This window comes from Macaca nemestrina, chromosome 10 (assembly GCF_043159975.1).
Source record: "Macaca nemestrina isolate mMacNem1 chromosome 10, mMacNem.hap1, whole genome shotgun sequence".
Lineage (NCBI taxonomy): Eukaryota > Metazoa > Chordata > Mammalia > Primates > Cercopithecidae > Macaca > Macaca nemestrina.
Window position 1 is genome coordinate 117,814,904 of NC_092134.1, and position 20,143 is coordinate 117,835,046.

At 36.4% G+C, this 20,143-nt stretch overlaps 1 protein-coding gene and 1 long non-coding RNA gene across 21 annotated transcripts in view; one reads left to right on the forward strand and one right to left on the reverse strand.

Annotated features, from left to right (window-relative positions):
• LOC105492118 (uncharacterized) overlaps positions 1–1,762 on the reverse strand; it is a 37,566-nt gene extending 35,804 nt beyond the window's left edge. For both annotated transcript variants that reach the window (XR_011608454.1, XR_011608453.1), the window contains exon 1: positions 1,624–1,762. This is a non-coding gene — a long non-coding RNA (uncharacterized lncRNA). The remainder of the gene's footprint in view (positions 1–1,623) is intronic.
• The window catches only part of LOC105492120 (SRY-box transcription factor 5), a 1,036,234-nt gene that overhangs the window by 361,508 nt on the left and 654,583 nt on the right, over positions 1–20,143 (forward strand). The gene's annotated exons all lie outside the window — the stretch shown is intronic.

Below are 20,143 nucleotides of genomic sequence, written 5' to 3' on the forward strand. Positions count from 1 at the left end.
AATGCATAACATGAATTTAATCATGAAGAAATACCAGACAATCCAAAAGGGACATACTACAAAATAACCTGGCAGGACCCTTAAAAATGTGTGAAGGTCATTAAAAACAAAGAAAGATTGAGGAACTGTCCCAGATGGAAAGAGATAAAGAAAACATCACAACTAAATATTGGCTCATGGTCCAAGAAAAAGACATTAGTGAGTCAATTGTTGGTATTTCAAAAAGGGCCATAGATCATCAAATAGTATTTAACAATGTTAATCTTTTGACTTTGATAATTGTATTATTGGTTCTATAAGATGTTAATTTGTGGGGAACTTGGGTAAAGAATATATGGGCACTCTGTACTATTTTTGCATTTTTTAAGCCTGAAATTATTTCAAAATGAAAAGTTAAATTGAAACATAAAAATCATGTGCCTTAAATAAAATGTATGTATGTATTATCCAATCTTCTTTATTATCCATTGTTATATAGAAGGATGACTTCAGTAGACTCAAGGAAGAAAGGAAAATTGTAATAGAGTGATAGGTATGTTACACTGTGAACTGCGTCGTATTTTGTTAACTTGCTCTGTCACCCACTGTGTAAACCCTGGGGGTACTTTCTATACTTTTATATTTTGCTAGTCTATTTGCCAATAAAATAGAAATAATGATCTAGCAAGACAGTTTCCAATTATTCACACCAATGGAGGAGAGCAGAGATGTCAAGTATGGAGCCCAAAAACAATAATTTTAAGAAGCACTCAAGTGAAGATCGAGATTTAATGCCAGGTAAGAGCCAAGTGTATTCTGGTAGATGTAAAACTCCAGATTATGAAAGTATTTTCATAGAGGGAAAGCAGAGCTAGTACATTAAGTTCCATGGATGTGTGTTAAGATATCAGTAATCAAACAAAAGCTAGAAAGGAAGTAAGGGGCACAGTATCGGTGCAGCCATCCAGTCAGTCTCCGAGGGCCCAGGTTAAGTTAAAAACAATGTCTGATGACTCACACCTCCCAAAGCTTGATGGTGCCAGTGAGATCGGGGTAGTACTCACTAATACTTTGTGACACCATTAAAGGACTAGGGTAATGGATCGATGGCAACTTAAGAGTTAGCAGAGTTCTGTGCAACACCAGCTTGTTTTCCCACACATTGATGTTAAAAAAATTTCGTGTTCAAAATAGTTACAAGATGTCAGCAGAGAGATTGACATCATTAACTATGTTTTATAGATGAGGAAACTGAAATTCAGAGTTTCCCAAATGAGACTGCTAGTAGAGAATGAACTTGCACTCTAGACCAGGGTATTCATTTGAGTTCATGAACCTTCTAGCCTCAGGAAACTCCCTAAAAGTACACAAAATGTTTATGTATATTATTACGCAGGTACATTTTTTTCCTGAGAAAAGGATACAAATCAGTTGATTTTTATCAGATTTTCAAAGGTGTCTGTGACCTAAAACATAACAAAATATAAAATTTTCTTTCCACACGAGTGCACAGCATGGAGTGGAAATACTTTTGCTGGACTTAGTCTTGTATAACTCTTATAGTACACATAAGAAGCATCAGTATGAGAGTAAATGATTTAACAGAGAGATTCTGGACTTGCCCAGAATCACAGGAGTTAATACCTAAAACCAGAACTCCAGCTGCTCACAATTTCAGGGAAGTAGTTTTCCTGTTGACCGTGTTATGAATTGTCTTCAGTGTGGATAGTTCTGTGATAGTCCCTCACTGATTAGGGAGGTGAAGGTCTGGTTCCCAGGTCTGGTACCAGTGGAGGACGTCAGATCCAAAGGAAACCTGAGCAGCAACTGAGTTCCAGTGTTCTGCTGAGACATCAGTTAGCATTGTGAGCATAAGGGCGATTTGAATAAAATTCTGTGGATTGCTTGAGAATTCTCTAGGTGGAATTAGGAAGTGTGGTAGAATCATCTTACCTGTGTGGAAGGAAAATGTCTTTGAAATATGGCAGAGGCCTTAGGGTGAGCATTCTGAATGTGTCGCCTCGTCTGTCACCTGCAATACCTGCTAGAGTTTTAGCTTTCTCAATTACTCTGGAGCATTAGAGAAGATCCCTCTGTCCAGAGACATTGTACTTCTTTGAAGAATACTTTGAATGATATTAGAGTTTCTGTATGGCTTTGACATTTGCCAAAAAGGTTACAGTATTCACAGACACCCAAATATTGTCCCTATATATGAGTGTGGGTGTTGTCATGGCAGCATAGATCAAATTCAAAAAAAAAAAAAAAATTAACACTTTACTATTATAATCAGAGTTCGTTATTCATGTCTATACACACATAGTAAGTATATGTATATTTGACTTTCAAACCCAAGATTTATAAAAGACTTAAGATGTCTTATAAAGATCTTACAAAATTTAAAATTGAATCTAATCACCAATGATTGAGAAAGCAATAAGGACTGTAAGAGCTGGCTAACGCTTATCTAAGTCACTGCTTTCGTGGACAAGGAACTGAAGCTCAGAGAGGTTAAATTTTGCATCATTTTACACAGTTAATAAGTGACAGAGCCAGAAAAAGTACCCAGATTTCCTGATTCCTAGCCCAGTTTTCTTTTCACTATGGCATGGTGCCTTATGACACATATGAGATTAGAGCAAAATTGTATTTGTTGAAATGCGTGAGAAGTGTTGTGGGTCTTTTGATAATGTTTTGTGGAAGGAGTGGGGTCATTCCATCCTTGATTTTCCCCCCCACTTTTACACTTTAAATCTAATAAATGAATAGTACCCTTTATCTATTTCAAATTAGTAAGATTCTACTGATTTCTTTTTTCAACAATCTGCCTATAGTTTTGGAAATTACTTACTTCTTTCAGAATAAATGTATGCATACATTTGAGTTACTAGCTCTTGAGTTGCTAACCCACTAAGTGACTAATCTAAGAAATCACCTCTCTTGTTAGGTGCACTGGATTGCAAATGTCTTTTGATAATACTGCAGTGGTAGTGTAGGGATTTGCAACTGGCAGGCAGGAATTGAATTGCCATCATTTGGCTTTAGCAGGAGTTAGAGTCTTGTCTCCAGCATAAGCATGAGCCAAGGTACTGTCTCCTTTTTTCTAATTTTAGTTGGAACCATTGGCACTGATCTTACCTAGACAGACTAGTGTTATTTCTACCCAGCACAATCTGCTGGGATGGGCTCCATTCCAAGCCATTCAGTTGAACTTCTCCCCCTGATTTACCAAACAGAGATATGATTGGATGTTGAGGTTAGAAGCTTTCACCCTTTTCGTTAGAAGTCATCCGTTCAGACATAGAGATTCTAAGTTTAATTGGTTCAATGTATGACTCAGAAAGAATTGGCTGTTATGACTGAAAAATGCAGCATGCTTTAATTGCGGGTCAGGAAGTAATTACTGCGACATTTTGGTGCTGGGACTTAGATATTGATACATTTAACTGTACAGGGGTGAGCAAAAAGGTGAGAAGTGATGTCTACACTCCAGCCCTCACCTGTCTTATTCTGGAACAGACGCGTTGTACAATTGTCCTGTCATGGTCTATAATCATGGGCATCTTTCCCTGCTGGCATCTCTCATGATCTCAGACACAGCGGCCGTGATTTGGCTCATGTCTGCATCCTTACCACAATCCTCAGTGAGGCCTCATCAGGCTGACAGTGCTGTCCCTCAACTAACTTTCACATCACTGGGATGAAAAGGGGGCATCCCAGCCTGTCGGACCTCAGTCATTTGTGCAGCCATGTCTGTACTCTTTTCTCCCTGCTTTAGTTTGTCATGGGATGTCTGCAAGGCTGCCGTCTCACTGGAGTGCCACACGGGGAGCAGGCCATCAGTTCTCATTTTGCTCAGAGCCCAAATATAAAAGGGTTTTTATTATTTTTCTATCCCACCCAAACCTCTGTATACTCTAGATTTGCCCTGCAGGAATTAAAAGTGTAGTGACCTCATACTAGCGTGTAAGGTCACTTTTTCCTGGTGAATCTTTCTTCTCCCTAAATCAAAAGTGCCAAAAACATTGACAGTCTTTTGCTATTACACATAAACAGTAATTTCCCGTATGTAAAAAGCACAGGAGTTTTGTTTTGTTTTATTCTTTTTCCTGTGGTTGCTTGTGACCCAAATGAGAAAGACTGTCCGTGGAACGAAGAGGGTTAATGGATCCGGTTATTAGTTCATATATCGTCATGCAGAGGTCTCAGTGGCAAGTAGACGTGACATATACCCTGCCCTCCTGGGCTTACAGCGAATTCACATGGAATTTATTGCTTTTTGTAATTCTCCAAAACTATAGGTAGAATCTTACCCACAAACAGCTCAATAGAGAGATCCAGATAAACAACTAGAAAAAAAGTGTTTAAGTTGTATGAAAAAGAGGACTTTGAAGTGTGTATCACTTCCCAAATATCTGGTTGAACAATAGCACATCCTTATCCAAGTGGAAAAAAATGCTATAAATTTAAACCCTTCCCCCCCCCTCCCCACCCCTCCTTCTCCCTCTCCTTTCTTTTTACAGTTGTTTCTGTTCTCATTTTGGATAGCGATTTTGGTAAAAGGTCTGTGTTCCCTGCATACCACATGCATTGCTAACTTTTGCCTAGTTTTGAACGATGGATGAGCTGCTCTCTTACAGTGTGAGTAGCCCAATAAGATGAATACTAATAAATAATGATGAAACACTTTGATCTTGTTTTCTGTGTGTTAGATGGAGTTTGTTAATTATCAGAGTTCTCAGTGCAGCCCTTTGAGATGGGTATCACTATTATCCTCATTTTACAGATGAGCAAGTTCATGCAGAGAAAGAGAGAGTGTGTGTCTGAGAGCACAGGATGATAAGTGGGCAGACCAGGATTTTATTTGACACCAAACTGTGAGTCCCTAACACTTAGGGATTATATTCAGCTTCAAGTAACAGAAACCCGAGTGACAGTGGATACGCGGATGCAGTCCAAGCCAGCTGTCTCCTTTTGCTATCAGGGACCCAGACTTCTGACTCTCTGTTCCTCCGCACTGGGGGCACCTCTTCATGCTAATGCTTACAAGAGGGCTGGGAGGGCTGCAGCAGGCCATTGTTAGCTCTTGTCTAGGAAGGAAGTTGGAGAAGCACAAAGCACAGAGCAGCAAGACCAAGGCAGTCAGGGCTGTCCCCTTCTAAAAGGTTTTCACTGAATCCCGCCCCCACTTCCATTTACATCTCATTGTTGTAAGCAGGGTGCAGTTTATCAAGCAGGAGCCAGGGAAGGGATATTGGGTAGCCAGTTAGTATCCTCTGCCACAGCTCCTAATCCCCTGTATGACTGCCTTTTCCAGTCTTAGTATAAAATAGGGATAGAGAATATTGTTTTTTTATTTTAAAGTCAACCATAAATTGTCCTTTGTCTAGGGTTTCCTTCACAGTTATGCTTATTAGAATACACCCATATAGGCCCACACATCATATGCCTCTTGACTGGATGAGTACTCATCTTCTGATGGAATATTTTACGTAGAGTCTTCAGCAAATATTTGGCACAGACCTGCTTTTAAGGGGCTATTAAATTGATCTGGAGATGATAACTTAAGGCATCACCCAAGGTTAGAGAAATTGTCAACCGATTCAAGCTTCTTTCCACCTTCCAAAATGCTAATCGACAAATGGTTAGTTATGAGGATAGAAATGTTTTCCTATAGGCTAGGCCATTCTGAGTTGTACATTTTTCCTCTTCAAGCCTGATGAAACAAAAAATGTCCATCAGAATGTTATCTGCGGGAAGAAGTATGTTTTTAACTTCAGGAGGCTAAAATTCCATTAACTTATTTATTCTTTTGTATCCTAATGTTTATTTTTTGTTTTTTGTTTTTAAGACAGGGTTTAGCTCTGTTACCCAGGCTGGAGTGCAGTGGTGTGATCTCGACTCACTGCAACCTCCACCTCCCCGGCTCAAGCAATCCTCCTACCTCAGCCTCCTGAGTAGTTGGGACTATAGGCTTGCGCCACCATGCCTGGCTCATTTTTGTATTTTTGTAGAGATGGAGTTTTGCAATATTGCCCAGACTGGTCTCGAACTCCCGGGCTCAAGTGAACAGCCCTCTTCGGCCTCCCAATGTGTTGGGATTATAGGCGTGAGCCACCGTGCCTGGCTCTAATGTTTGAATATAAACAAGAGAAGTGCCTTTAAGCAGTGAGATGGATTGGTTGAAGAGTGTGGTAAAATATAAAGCATGTGGCTTCTTCATCTGATTGACCCCACCTTAAAAAAGTTACCTTTATCTCTTGTGCTACTCCAGTTTCTCTATTTAGAAAATGCTGTTGTATATACAGGACCGGTCCATAGAGTTTATTTCAGTAAAATACATTACAATAGTATGGTAATTCATGGGAATTCTAACTCAGCACTAACTCAATACTGTTTTCTTTTTGTGCATTGTTACTGTTTTATCATGTCATTGTGAGTGTCATTTATATATGATTTTTTTTTATTACAAACTGATCTTCAGCTACTTCAGAACCATGTGCTTCACAGCAGATAGCACAAAGCTGGGCACAAACCAAATAAATACTTATTCACAGTTAATGGGCTAGGCGTGGTGACTCACGCCTAAAATCCCGGCACTTTGGGAGGCTGATGCAGGCAGATCACATGAGACCAGAAACTCAAGACCAGCTTGACCAACATGACAAAACCCCATTTCTACTGAAAAATACAAAAATTAGCTAGGCGTGGTGGCGCAGGTATGTGATTCCAGCTACTTCAGTGTCTGAGGCGGGAGAATCGCTTGAACCTGGGAGGTGGAGGTTGCAGTGAGCCAAGATAACACCACTGCACTCCAGCCTGGGCAACAGAATGAGACCCTGTTTCAGAACACACACACACAAACACGCACACCTTCACACACATGCACACAGGCACAGAGTTTCTGTGTGGAGACTATATAAGCAATTAGGATGTTTCTTAAGAGTATTAAGTTGTTTTTAATTAATCCTTAACATCAATGTGTTTTTTTAATTGATTGAAAATGTTGGTTGAATTTTAGGATTTATAGACTTTTCAGATTCATAAAATTCTGTATATTCTTCTCAAATTTGACTTAACTCCATAAGAGCGGGGGTATTCAGCGTATGTGGACGAGAGGGACATGCAGTTTGGATCACATAGGTCCAATATTTCTTCTTTTATTTAGTAACTTATAAAATTCTAGTTAGGCAGATATATTGAGTTCTTCTCTTTCCATTCTTAATGTTAAATTTGCCAGAGGTTGTTATATGTACATCGGAAATATGTATGATAAAGATGATTAATACAAAAAAAACCTTTTGCCCTAATTATTTGACCACTTCATGAGAAAGTATTGTTTGGGCCTAAATTAGCTGAATAATTGAATAATTGCCTCAGTTCTCTTGTAGTTTGTGTTGAAACTGTGACTCCAGAACATTACTAAGAATTTTTCCACAACAGAAAATAGACTGAATTTTTAAAAATTGATGATTATGAAAAATTTGGTGATTTCCAGAAATACAAGTTTACTTGTTTAAAATAGATGACTCAGTATAGAATTTCATGTGATAATGTTTTTCATTAGTATTCATGATCTGATCCTAGAAATATTTTTCTAGGTTTTGTTTTTTTTTTTCCTGAAACAATTTATTTTGGACTGCAACTAGTAGATAATTGCTTTACGTTTTAGGGAAAAGAATCGCTTAATTTTTGTAATCCCTCAAACACAATATTGGAACCTTTACCATGACCATTTTAATCAGCCCCACAGTATAGCTGAATCTTGTCATCAAGCTTACTATCTAAGGAATCTCAAGTCTTCCTTTCTAGTTTATGAACTGTGGTAATTGACAAAAGAGATTTCCAAAAGATAATTGTATTGATTAATTCAATTCCTGGGTTGAACATAAGATTGTAAATTGGAGATCACTCATAGAAATTGAATACAAAGGGAGTATATTTTTAAGTCTTTTTTTTTGACATATTAAATGATTTATGCTGAACTCCTAAAAGCTTTCCAGACTCACAGAGCTTCAGTAGACGTCTAATGGAGTCCTGAATGCCAGCTCTATTTTTGTTACTTATACAGTAGGTGGGAAACCTTTAACTAGTAGGATGAATCTTTGTTTCATTTCCATTGAAAAGCTCATGGACTAACATATTAGGGCTTCTAATGTTTTAGTAAAAAGTTTCCTGATGTGACAAATTACACATATATTTATAAAAGTTTAAATAGATAGATATGTTGTTCCCAAGTATAAGCATACATTTTTATATCAATCTATTGAACCAAATCCAGTTTTTACACACACATATCTAGATAGATAGATAGATAGATAGATAGATAGATAGATAGATAGAGACACCTGCATGTTGTATGTATGGGTTCCATGTTTATTATATGTTAGCTGGTTGAGTATTTCATCAGATAATAGGTTCTCTAAATACAGAAGCTGTTTTATCCACTTTCTATCACCCCCCACAGAGTATGATATAGTGCCTTTTACACAATGGATGCTAAATTAATGGTTGTAATGAATGGTGACCAAAAGAATACACATTTAATCAGAGAAAAATCTACCATTTGACTTTGCTACAGGTACATGGGAAAGATGTCACTTAAAGTTCCTTTTATTGTCAATTAGAACTGTTTTATCCTTATTTGGTTGGATGGAAGCTAAGCTCTGCCACTTTTATATAGTTTTATTTATAATTGTGAACATGTAGAGCCACATGAGGCCATCAATCAGCAGAGGGATGAGGGCCCAACAGAATTATTTCTGTAGGTGGCCAATTTTTTTTCAATCAAGGACAGCTGAAAGGTCATGATTAAAACAGTGATTTTCCTGAAATTGTAAGTGACTGTTAGTGACTGTTTTGCACAAAGATGTCAAAACTACTTTTTTCTCTGAAAAAGAAAATTATAAGTTCTTGAAAACGTTGGCAGTGTTCCAAATTTCACTTGCACTACTGTAATGTATTTTAATTATCGCACTTGAGTCAGTTTCTTGAAAAATATAAAAAGCTAAAATAAGTTAGTGTGATAGTGGGCATACATAGATTAAACAATAACCATCTAATGCCTCACTGATATGTACAAATTCATTACTCAATATTAGCCAAACACAAGGATTGAACAGTTTGTGCTCAAAGAGAGTGCATAGCATTAATTTATATTCCTTTATAGAGATGAGGAATAAGATCACTATATTTTCTATTAAAATGTGGTAGTGATACTTGAGATACTTCAGTCATTTGCTTCATGTAAACCAGTTTGCAAAGGCAGCCAAGGATAGCTAATGTTTCCATCAATTTCTGTAGGTGGCCCTTTAGTCTCTGAGTCAGGATTGACTTCAGTCCCTGGGTAGTGGCGGGGAGGACTTACTGCTGGTTGTTATCATCTTTCAGATGAGGTGTGGACATGAGGTTCTGGCCATTTGTAGTCATTAAGGATTCCTCAGAACCTTTCTAGCAAGAGGATTTTAACTGCAGTGTCCTGGTCAGTTTCCAAATCGAGTAATTACATTCAGCCTCTTAATGTCTTCCTGCAGGTTCTGTTTTTGTTTATTTGTTTGTTTGGGGTTTTTATTGTTGTCATTGCTGGGATATATGGAGCTGTGGTTTTGTGTGTGTGTTCATCTCTCTTTGGTTTTAAGCTGTTATGTGCTTTTAAATTTCCTTAGACTATACTAGAACAGAACTGAAGAATTTTATGAGATGCCTATTATTTTAGCCGGCATTAATAATTTGTGTTCCATACATTTACTCTCTGTTTAATTTTTTTCTTTAAGAGACACATATAAAGGACAAATAAAAAGAAACAATGGCAACAGGAGCAACAGATATGGTGGCAGATATGGGCTGCTCTGTAGGCTATGGTTCAAACATACCTGCTCTCCTTTACCTGGGGGAAGAGGCTGGAGGGCAGGGAAGATGAATGACAGTTGCTCAGCTTGCAGAGGGGATCATAGGAATCTATACAGTGTGAGTTCATTTAGAATGAAAAACTAGTAAATTTCTATCTGAGCCCAAAAATGTTGTGGTTCGTTTCCATGTTAATTGTCAATCTTTTCTCCCATTGATAAGCACTTTAAATTTGGATTTGTAAGGCAGCAGGACGTGTCTTTGATTTTGAAAAGCAGTATTTTGATATGTCATAATTTGATGGCCATGTTTCAAATTCAATATTTCATTCATGATCATTTATTGTAATCTACAGAAAGATAAAATTGTATAAAATCAACATTAATTGTATGCCAACTATATTACAAGACCTGCATTCGATGAATTGCTTTCAAAGATACTTCATCTGGTTCAGAAAAGCACACCGTACCAAGTAGTTATCCTATGATATTCCTACAGGGTTAAAAGTGATTTTTTAGAACATTTTATTGTTATTTTATTTATTCAGCAAGAAAAGTGATACAATGAAATTCAAAATAATTTAGTTCTAACCTAAGCATACAATTTGTCCATTAATCTCAAAACCTACCTGCTAGTGGCCGTAGGAAAAGCATAAGCCCATGAGTCGGAAGAACTGTTGTTCAATTCTGGCTCTTACACACTCTATCATTTCCAAACGAATAAGTTGCTTAGCTTCGCTGTCTCAGTTTTTTTGCATTGTGAGTAGGAATGATTCTTAATATATTTGACTTACCTGCTTATAAAGTTTTAACTAAATAGTAGCAAATACTATACCTTGTAAAGTAAGCTTTAAGCTACAATACAGTACTTTTTTCACTAATAATTTGTCTTTCATCGTATTGGTTTTACTTATAATCCTTAATTAGAAATTCCTCTTCATAGCTTTCCTGGAATCTTGGTTTGAGATTAAACCTGATCTGGATTCTGTATGATAGAGCTTTGATCTTCCCCAGAGCAGTATCACTGCCTCTGAAATGTTCTTTTCCCAATACTAGATAGTTTTGCTTTTCTCTAGTTCATCATTTTGCCATATCTAGGACACATAGGCTAAACAAACAAAATACTTTAATCCTTCCCTGCCATCTCTAGCTATCTGAAAATATCTGTTGTACCTGACAGAATCAGGGCCCAGTTGTCACTGGGACAATGGAAGGCTGGTCACTGAGAATTGAGGAAAATCACCAACAAGGAGTAGGACATTGGAGCAGAGTATAGCAATATGTGGAAGCTTGTGCATACAAAGCAGCAGATCACCTCTGTAGGAAAGTGTCTGGTCAGACAAGTGCTGAATATCTAGCTATTGGCTGTAGTAGGTGTCCAGGGAACAAGGCTGGAGCACAAGAACTGGAAGCTCTGTCAGCTGATGGTAAGCAGCGGTGACACAGCTAAACCGGCCTGGAGCAGCAGCAGGAAGCCTTGGCAGAAGCAGCAGACTCTCCCAAGACATTAAATCCTCAACCCAGATTAAAGACCCCATAACCAAACAACTCAGGTAAAAATCATGGAAACTAAATGCTGACTCAGGAAAAGAACAAAACACTAAAATTATTGACACTGCTTAAAACCAGGATCCTGGCTGCTAGAACTATGAGTTCTGCCTGGCTTTGGGACCAAACAGTGAAGCAGCTCAAATCATTATCATCCTCTTTGACTTTCTTCCTCTAAGATCTTCTCATGGCTACTGCTTATCTCACTCACACAAGGCAGGAAAAGGGAGAATTTAAAGCCAGGGGCGGTGGTGCACACCATAGTCCTAGCCACTCCTTGAGTCCAGGATTGCTGCAGCCATGGTTATATAAGAAGACCCCACCTCTTAAAAAAAGAAGAAGAAATTCATATAATTTTTGAGAACATAATCCTCATTCTCTTCTTTTTTTTTTTTTCCCACTTTTATCTTAATTTAAAAAAGGTTATTTTCTATCTTATTTGGTTCTATTTTCTCCCAATCATGAGCTTTCTCCTCTTGGAGTTGCTGTAATTCATATAAAGAGGTTATACCATAATCCACTAGTTTAAGACACGTTTAGCACATTTTATCCTATGAGATTGGGATGCATCTTAAATTGATGGTTTATCATAATTTAATTGCCAGAGTATTTTTTCCTGGTGACACATGAAATATTGGGTTGTCCTCAAATTAATGGCATCTTGGATGAAATACCAAGCTTATCTAAGAGTCTGTTGCTACCAACAATGGCTCCAAATATGATCTGAATCACAGAGACCGGAGAATGTTTGTAGTGTCACATGATGTCACTGACACTGAATGTCATGGGGCTTCATAGAGCCCCAGTAGTTAGTAAAATCCCCTGAGTTCCTAAGCCACCTTTTCCACATCTTGCCACAATTCCATCATATAGGAAAAGAGCAATCGGACAGGGCTTTCCAAAACAGGAGACCTCCATGTAGGTTTTTAAGAAATATTTTGTGTCTTCATAGTAGGAATGCATCTATTGCATCTGATATCTCCTTTACCCTGGTAAGATTTTATAAACAGAGTTTAGATAATCCCTCCATCTGTAAACATATATATGTATGTGTCCAAAAGTGACCTTCTGGAGTTTGGAAATGACACAGGGTCTTCTTTCTTTAGCGGATCCTTTTCCAGTATAAGAACTTCTGGGTAATATTTATGTATTTGTATAATTCTTGATATTGTGAAACTCAGGCTTAACTTTGTGTTTTCTATGCTATTTTGGTTACTATATTCTATAAAATTTCTCACCTTTGTCTAAAATAAGCACAAATTTGTGACTGGGACAGTGAATAATACATGAAACTTTTTTTTATTTTTCTCATTGTCTATATTACATACTTGCAAGGTAATTATATCCTTCCCTGAATTTCTTATTTTGAATTAACATATATTTTTATTCTGCGACATAGGAGCCCTTCTTTCCCTATTGTAAGAGCTGCAGGGTATCTGCCATTGGTAAGCTTAAAATTTGGAATGTGTCTCAACATGGGAACTTGTCTCATTGTGTCCTAATACTTGGACAATGTCTCGATTTCATGATTTTATAAAGCATAAATACATAAAACGATTTATATCAAATTTTCATAGGACAAAAATAATGCATAGAGTCAATGAGAAAGAAGACACAATATGACTTTACTGAGAAAATGAAATGAGGGGTCTGAGGGTAAGAATTAGAATCTACAAACTAAAAAAACAACTGCTATATATGGAATTGTGGGCTTTGCTATATTACCTTCCCCAGATACAAAGATCTCATTTTGAAGGCAGTATCAAACTTCCGCTGAGGAATAATTGGATGTTAATATGAGACCTCCCAGATGAGATTTAAGAATACTCATACTTACTTGGGATGCCTGGTTGGAAACCATCTACTCATTTAGTACTATTCACGGTTGACGCAGTATTAGAGTTGATATTTCAAATCACCTATCAACAGTACTCCAAGAAAAGCATATGTGTCCTGAATATCACTTCTCACTTGAATATGAGAAAGAACTCTCTTATTTAAAAATGAAGAATTCCAAAGTTTCCAACTTAAGAAATCAAAGGATGAATGAAGATTTATTTAATATGAGGGGATCCCTGGCTCTTAGGCCTTTCAAGTATTGGAGAACAGGTCAGTATTTCAGCAGTGAGGAGGCAGGGAGAGACTCCGGATGCTGAATGCCTGTACTTGAATAGAAAGTCAGGTTTTAACAGCCATCACAAAGCCCTAACTACTGAGGAAGTTTCCAATAATTGCCAATGAGAGACAGACACACACAAGGGAAAAAGTTACTGTAGCAAAAATTAGATGGGATATGGTAACTGAGATAGGGCATTCAATTTAGGATTTCTGTCCTTGTAGGTAATGTTTTCTGGTGGAATATATCTTGGACATGATCACTGAAGATAATGGGATATTATTTTGCAACAAATCATTTTTAGAAATCACTTTCCATAACTACACATCTGCTTCATTAGAGTATACAACATATAGATCATCATCTCATCTGGAGCATTTTGGTTACATTTCACCTGATTTTCCTGCCCCTAGCCTGTTCTTCCTGTAATTCATTAATACAAATGGATTAATCTTCCTAAATCACAGCTCTGGTCTTATTACTTCCATGCTCAGAAATGGTTCCCTGAAGGACCTACTGAATGACCTCTAAACTTATTAGTCTAATGTTTAAGACTCTGCTTTGGCCTTGTCCTTGATGCTGTAGTCAACTATAGTTGACTAACATAGTCAACTATGTTACTCTTTATCCATACTTTGCATTTTTCTGTTTTTTGATTTCCACTTGATTTCCAGGTTATTTTTACGTTGACGTACTATTTTCCATATTTCTACTTACTGTTACTCACCCTTTAAGGCTCAGTTCAGATGTACTTCTTTTTAAAATCTTCACCCCTTGTTTTAAGAAATAATGCCTTCTTTTTTCACTTTTAAATACTGAATAAATACTTGTTGCTTGACAAATTTTGTTCCTCTGTACAGTCTATACATAATAGATATATCATTTGCTATTATAAAGAATAAAAATAGATTGGATAAACAACAATACTGCGGTATAAATATTTCAAAAATTGATTATGCAGGGGGCTCTTTGTCACTTGTGGATTTTCCAAAACTTTGCTTTTCCTCCGTTATTCTCATGCTACCTAACTCTGGCTCTTTGCCTTGTTCATTTAAATTTTAGCTTAGGAAGTGCACAGGAAGAAATGAAGCATTCACATTACTTGAAAAGAAAAGAGAAGCATTCAGGCTTTGTTCACTCCCAGCTTTTGATCATAACTATAATTCTCTATAAGCAATCCAATAAAAATTCCCATTGAGTTGCACTTGTGTTTCCTTTGAGCTTGAATTTACAGCCTACTATTGGTAGATTAAAAATCCGTTAAAATCTATAAGAACAGCAGAAGTTACATATTCCTTTTGCTGTAGTAAAGATTTTTCTAAAAGATTTTACATTAAAACTCGGTTGCTAAGTAGTGATATTAATAGGCCATTTTAAAATCAAACTTGGCTTGTGCTTAAGCCATGGAAGACTACACAAGGAGGAGCTTCCCATATTCTATGAGATTGAATTTTGGACAAATGACTGAGACACAGTTGATTTTTTTTTTCTCATATCAGAAAGACAATGCTAGACTCCATTAACAAACAGCAGACAACCTCAAAGATAAGTGGTAATGAGGAGGATAGTTGGCAAAGAATATGTTAGGAAGGGGTGATAATAGATTCAGAGAAAGAGTGTCCAAATAATTGTACTGTAGATAGTGAGAAAAATGAAACTAGAGAAAGGGTGAGAGGTCCGGGATAGAGATGTAAATTTAAACTAATATGTAGATAAATGGTAATGAAAAGTCACAATGCCCAATTTTGTAAAAACACTCAAAAGTGCAGTGATGAAGCAAATGTATTTCTGTCTGTGCCTTTTCAAATTGATGCTTTCATTGGATGTAATACTTTGTACCCTTTCTATAAATTAACTTGCTTTCAGCATCTTAGTATTTTTTGCAGATATTTAACAATTAAGTTTAAAATCAAAAGCAACTGATATGATACTTGCAGCTCAGAAAGCAGCGGGACTTTGGTGGGTTGGAACGCAACTTTTCTTGCTGTTGTCCCAGGTGATTTGTCATCAACCAAGTTTTAGATCAATCAACTAGATAAACGTGACACTATTAAAGCTTTCTTCTGGAGTTATCTTTCTACTTGGTCTAACACTCAGATGCTTCTGAGCCACCCAAAGTAAAAGCCCCAGGTAGAATATCCATGAGATGGGACTGATTGTACTTCCATGGTTTACCTGTTTCCGTGGCCTGCCCTCCTTGCATGTGAAATCAGTTTGGAAACTTCCCCTTCTTCTTCCTGGTGGTCTTACTAAACTTTTCCAAGGTTTGGTGGTTCTACAAACCAGAATTTCATTGACATTTTCACCTACATTTACTTTTTTTCAATATGTTTTATCATGTTTTCTTTTTCACAAAAGCATTTTATGTTCATCGGAGAAATCCTAGGGGAAAAAAGGGCAAAAAGAAGAAAACAATTTTTAAAATACGCTAATTCTGCCGACCAGAGAAAATAACCAGCAAGATTTTGACATATAGTCTTTGTTTTAAAAAAGACAAATTTGTATAAGATATATTTATTTATAACATATTTTAATAGAAACTCATACTGTAATACTTTTAGAACCCACTTTTTTGTTTAAGGGCATATACTTTTTTATATAGTTAGGTATTCTTTATGCTTGATTTTCATATCAAAGTGTTTTATATTCTACTGTATGTACCAGACTTAACGCATCCAATCCCTTGTTTATGGGCAATTAGTTTTGCTTTCTATTTTCTGCTTTCTATTCCCATTGCCATTCATGGAGTTATTATAAAGCCCTCATCTTACCTTGTTTAAATGATTTATTTCAAAGTTGCTTCAAATGAGTGCTTGTGTTGAGTGAACTATCAAATCTTTGTAGAAGAAGTTAAACAGCAAATACAAAAACAAACACCTCTAAAGATTGTGGCTTGTATAAAGGCTTTGATGACTTTCCATTTTTTTCAGAACAATTTCTCAGCAATTGTATAGGTTCTTCTCTAATTTACTCATGTTCTACCTTTATGACTTAACCATTTAACCTATGTTCACTCACCTCATACTACTCAGGATTCTCCAAATAGTTTGCTACCTTGATGTCTTTGCCAGTGTTATATTTTGTTGGTTTTGTTTTTTTGTTTGCTGATGATGCCTTTTATTTTTGTTTCTGCCTGGTAATATCCTACTTATTCTTAAAGACAAGCTTAAATTTGCCTTTCTGATTATCTTGACTGACTCTCCCAATCAAACTAATTGTTCCGGACTCTATACCCCAATAACCTATGGTGGTTGTCTTTCTCATGTTATACAGTTGAGAGCATGGTATAATAAGAAGCATATCCTGGTAGTCTTTGGACTCTTATAGTCCTCGGTGTGAAGCCAAAATTCATCTCCTATAATTTGTCCATGTCAGTTTGAGCGTTCATTCATTCAACCAATGTTATTAAGTACCTTCCATGTGCCAGACCGCATGTGGAGCTTTGGAGTACAATGGCAAACAAGTCATGTTAATAATGGATAATATTGATTGTGGAATATCTATTTATGAGGTACTGTTTCAAGTGTTTTACATGTATGAGCTCATTTAATCTTTACAAGAGGTTCTATTACTAATCTTCTTTTATGACTGAGGAAATTATGGAACAGAGAAGTTAAGCACTTGTGAAAGATACAAAGGTAGTAAGTAGCAAATCAACAATTCAAACCCAGGTGGTCTGTTCTCACCTGTCCTCATTGTCAAGATGATTTATTGCCTCCTAGAACAAACAAAATCAGACATAGTCTCTCCTTTCTGGAATGTTCAGGTTAGTGGAGGAGAAATATACTAAATAAATAGTGACACGACAAACATAAAATTAGAATATGGTAAGTGCTATGAAGAAGAAGTGTATAGCGCTATGAGAAATGATAATAGATTTTAAATAGCTTGGGGGGTTAGCAGTGTCTGAGAATGGTGGGGGTGAGGGAGAGGATTGGAGTGCCTCTGAGGTGGAACTCAGAATCCTATAGGCCATGTTAAGTGATATCTATTTTAGGAGCAATGGGAAGTGATTAAATATTTTTAAAGCAGGTATTTCAAAGGTATGTTTAGTTTGTAAAGAGCCCTCTGTAAGCACAGAGAAGAGTTTTCAATAAAGATGGTAATATATCTATGTAAGGGTATAGATAGACCTGTATCTGTATACGTATATAATGGTAAGTGAGAAAATGTGTTTCAAAGTGTCTAGGGCAGTGTCAGGCTGGCAGTGAGCACTGTCAATGCTGATGTCCTTCTTTATTCATTATCTTATTCACTGGATCTAACACACTACTCTGCAAAATGTAGCAAAACCATAAATACTTGTTGATTGACTAAGTGAATTAAAAAATCATTATAGAGATTTTTTTAAGATTTCCAGAAACTAGAGACTCCATGCTTCACAAAAACGTCCGTTAAGTAGCTTTATGTGTGAGAATATATTTTCTCATTTTGAGCCAAAAATCTAATTTCCTGTAATTCTATTTAATTTTCCCTTCTGGATCTGTAAAGAATGAGTACAAATCCTGTTCTGGGATACTCCTCAAATAACTGAAGAAGATTATTTGAAATGTTTCTGTTTTAGATCCTTCAGCCAGGTAATGTTTCACCAAGACTGTGAAGGACCCACTCTTTCATTAGCTGTATCACTTAGAGCCAAAACGTTACATGTATTCTGCCCAGTCGAGAAATAATGAGGTTATTAGAATTGTTATTTAGGGTGTCTGTCCTAATTAACACACCTCAAAACCACATTTAGTATTTTGAAAGTAACATGATGTTTATTCATATTGAATTCATATTCTATAAAAATCTTATCTGAACTGCTTGAAATCATGTATCTTTTATCCTCTGCTTATGCCATAGGTTGTTTGAACTCAGCAGCTTTACATTTATCAGTATTGATTTAAATGTAATCATTTTGGTTAAAATGTTTTTGAATAGTGATTCTATCGTCTAGTGTAGTATTTGTTTTTCTAAGAGTTTTGTTTTGTATGTACTTTGAAAAATCTTTTTACAACCTTAGTTTTGTTGTTGATTATACTATCAAATAAGATAGAATTAAAGTTAGAGCGCTTGTTTTACTAAAGATTTATTTCTGGTTGTCAATGACTGCCAGATGTTGTCTGATTAGCTGTAAGGCTGTCTAATTGTCCATTTATCTCTACTGTAATTTTTCAATTTATTGTTAAAAGTTCTACTGAAAACCAGGATCAAATCTAAGGCATTTGCAGATAGGTTTAATTAAAGCTTTTGAACAAAAGCAATATAGATAGCATGAACTTATATATTGTTAGTAAAGTAAATAACAACAAAAATATGTAATGAGTGGTTTCTCTGTGTCAGACACTTTTCTGAGTGTTTACATACATCAGTTCTCACAAATTAAATGAAGGTGAGCAGGTACTATCAATATCTACATTTTGTAGATGAGAAAACTCAGGCACAGAAGTTAAATTACTTGCTAAGTTCATATAGTTAGAAAGGAGTGGAGTCAGGAACTGTACCTTCACAGTCTGGCTCCAACTTTGGTGCTCAAACCATATTGACTCAGGAATCTTAATTTTTTACGTGCTGTAGGAAAACAACATAAAAATTGAAGTAATGTGGCACTTTCAAGAAGAAGTTTTTGGAAGTTTTTCTCATATTAGAATTTTTTCTAACATTCCATATATTGAGGACTTTTAAAATACGTTGCTTTCAATCTAAAATAATTAATGTACCATATATTTAAAATGACTTTTAGTGGATATCTGCTGTCTGTGAGAATAATATCAACTTAGTTGAGGAAACCCTCAGACAAATTACGTGTGAGGACAGCTTAGTTCTATTCCTTATGGTACACTGGCAACATAATAGCAAATGAACAGTAAACTTAGCTGTGGGGAAAGACAGGAAAACCTTTGCAGTCATTCATGGATGTAAAAAACACAGGCAGGCTGATTATGGTGTCTTCGTGCATGAATGCTTTTTTCAATAAATTTTTTAAAATTGTGGCAACATCAGAGGTTTGTAAAATGACAAGAAAATGAGGTTTTAAAAGATAATTCCAATAGTGGAGTAGTATATAGTTTTATTGGAACTTAAAAAAAATGCCTAAATATGACCTTAGAGGAATACATAATCTAGAAAATGCATACTAATAACAAATGTGTATGTGGTTGTCCTGTATTTAGTACTAGAATATGGTTCTTAGCTTCTTTGTGGGAGAAATCTCATGATTTGATGCAAATTGTAATGCTGGTAAAAGTGACACTATTTCAGTAAGAATTAACAATTTGGGGCCGACCATGGTGACTCACGCCTGTAATGCCCACACTTTGGGAGGCCAAGCCAGATGGATCACCTGAGGTCAGGAGTTCAAGACCAGCCTGGCCAACATGACAAAACCTCGTCTCTACTAAAAATACAAAAATTAGCTGGGCGTGGTGATGGGCACCTGTAATTCCAGCTACTCCGGAGGCTGAGGCAAGAGAATTGCTTGAACCTGTGCGGCTGAGGTTGCAGTGAGCTGAGGTCATGCCACTGCACTCCAGCTTGGGTGACAGAGTGAGACTCTGTCTCAAAAAAAAAAAAAAAAAAAAAAAAAAAAGAATTAGCAATTTGGAAATTTGGATGTTTTTCTAATAATTTATATATTTAGGACTTTTTCCAATGAATTAGATTTATATGAGTA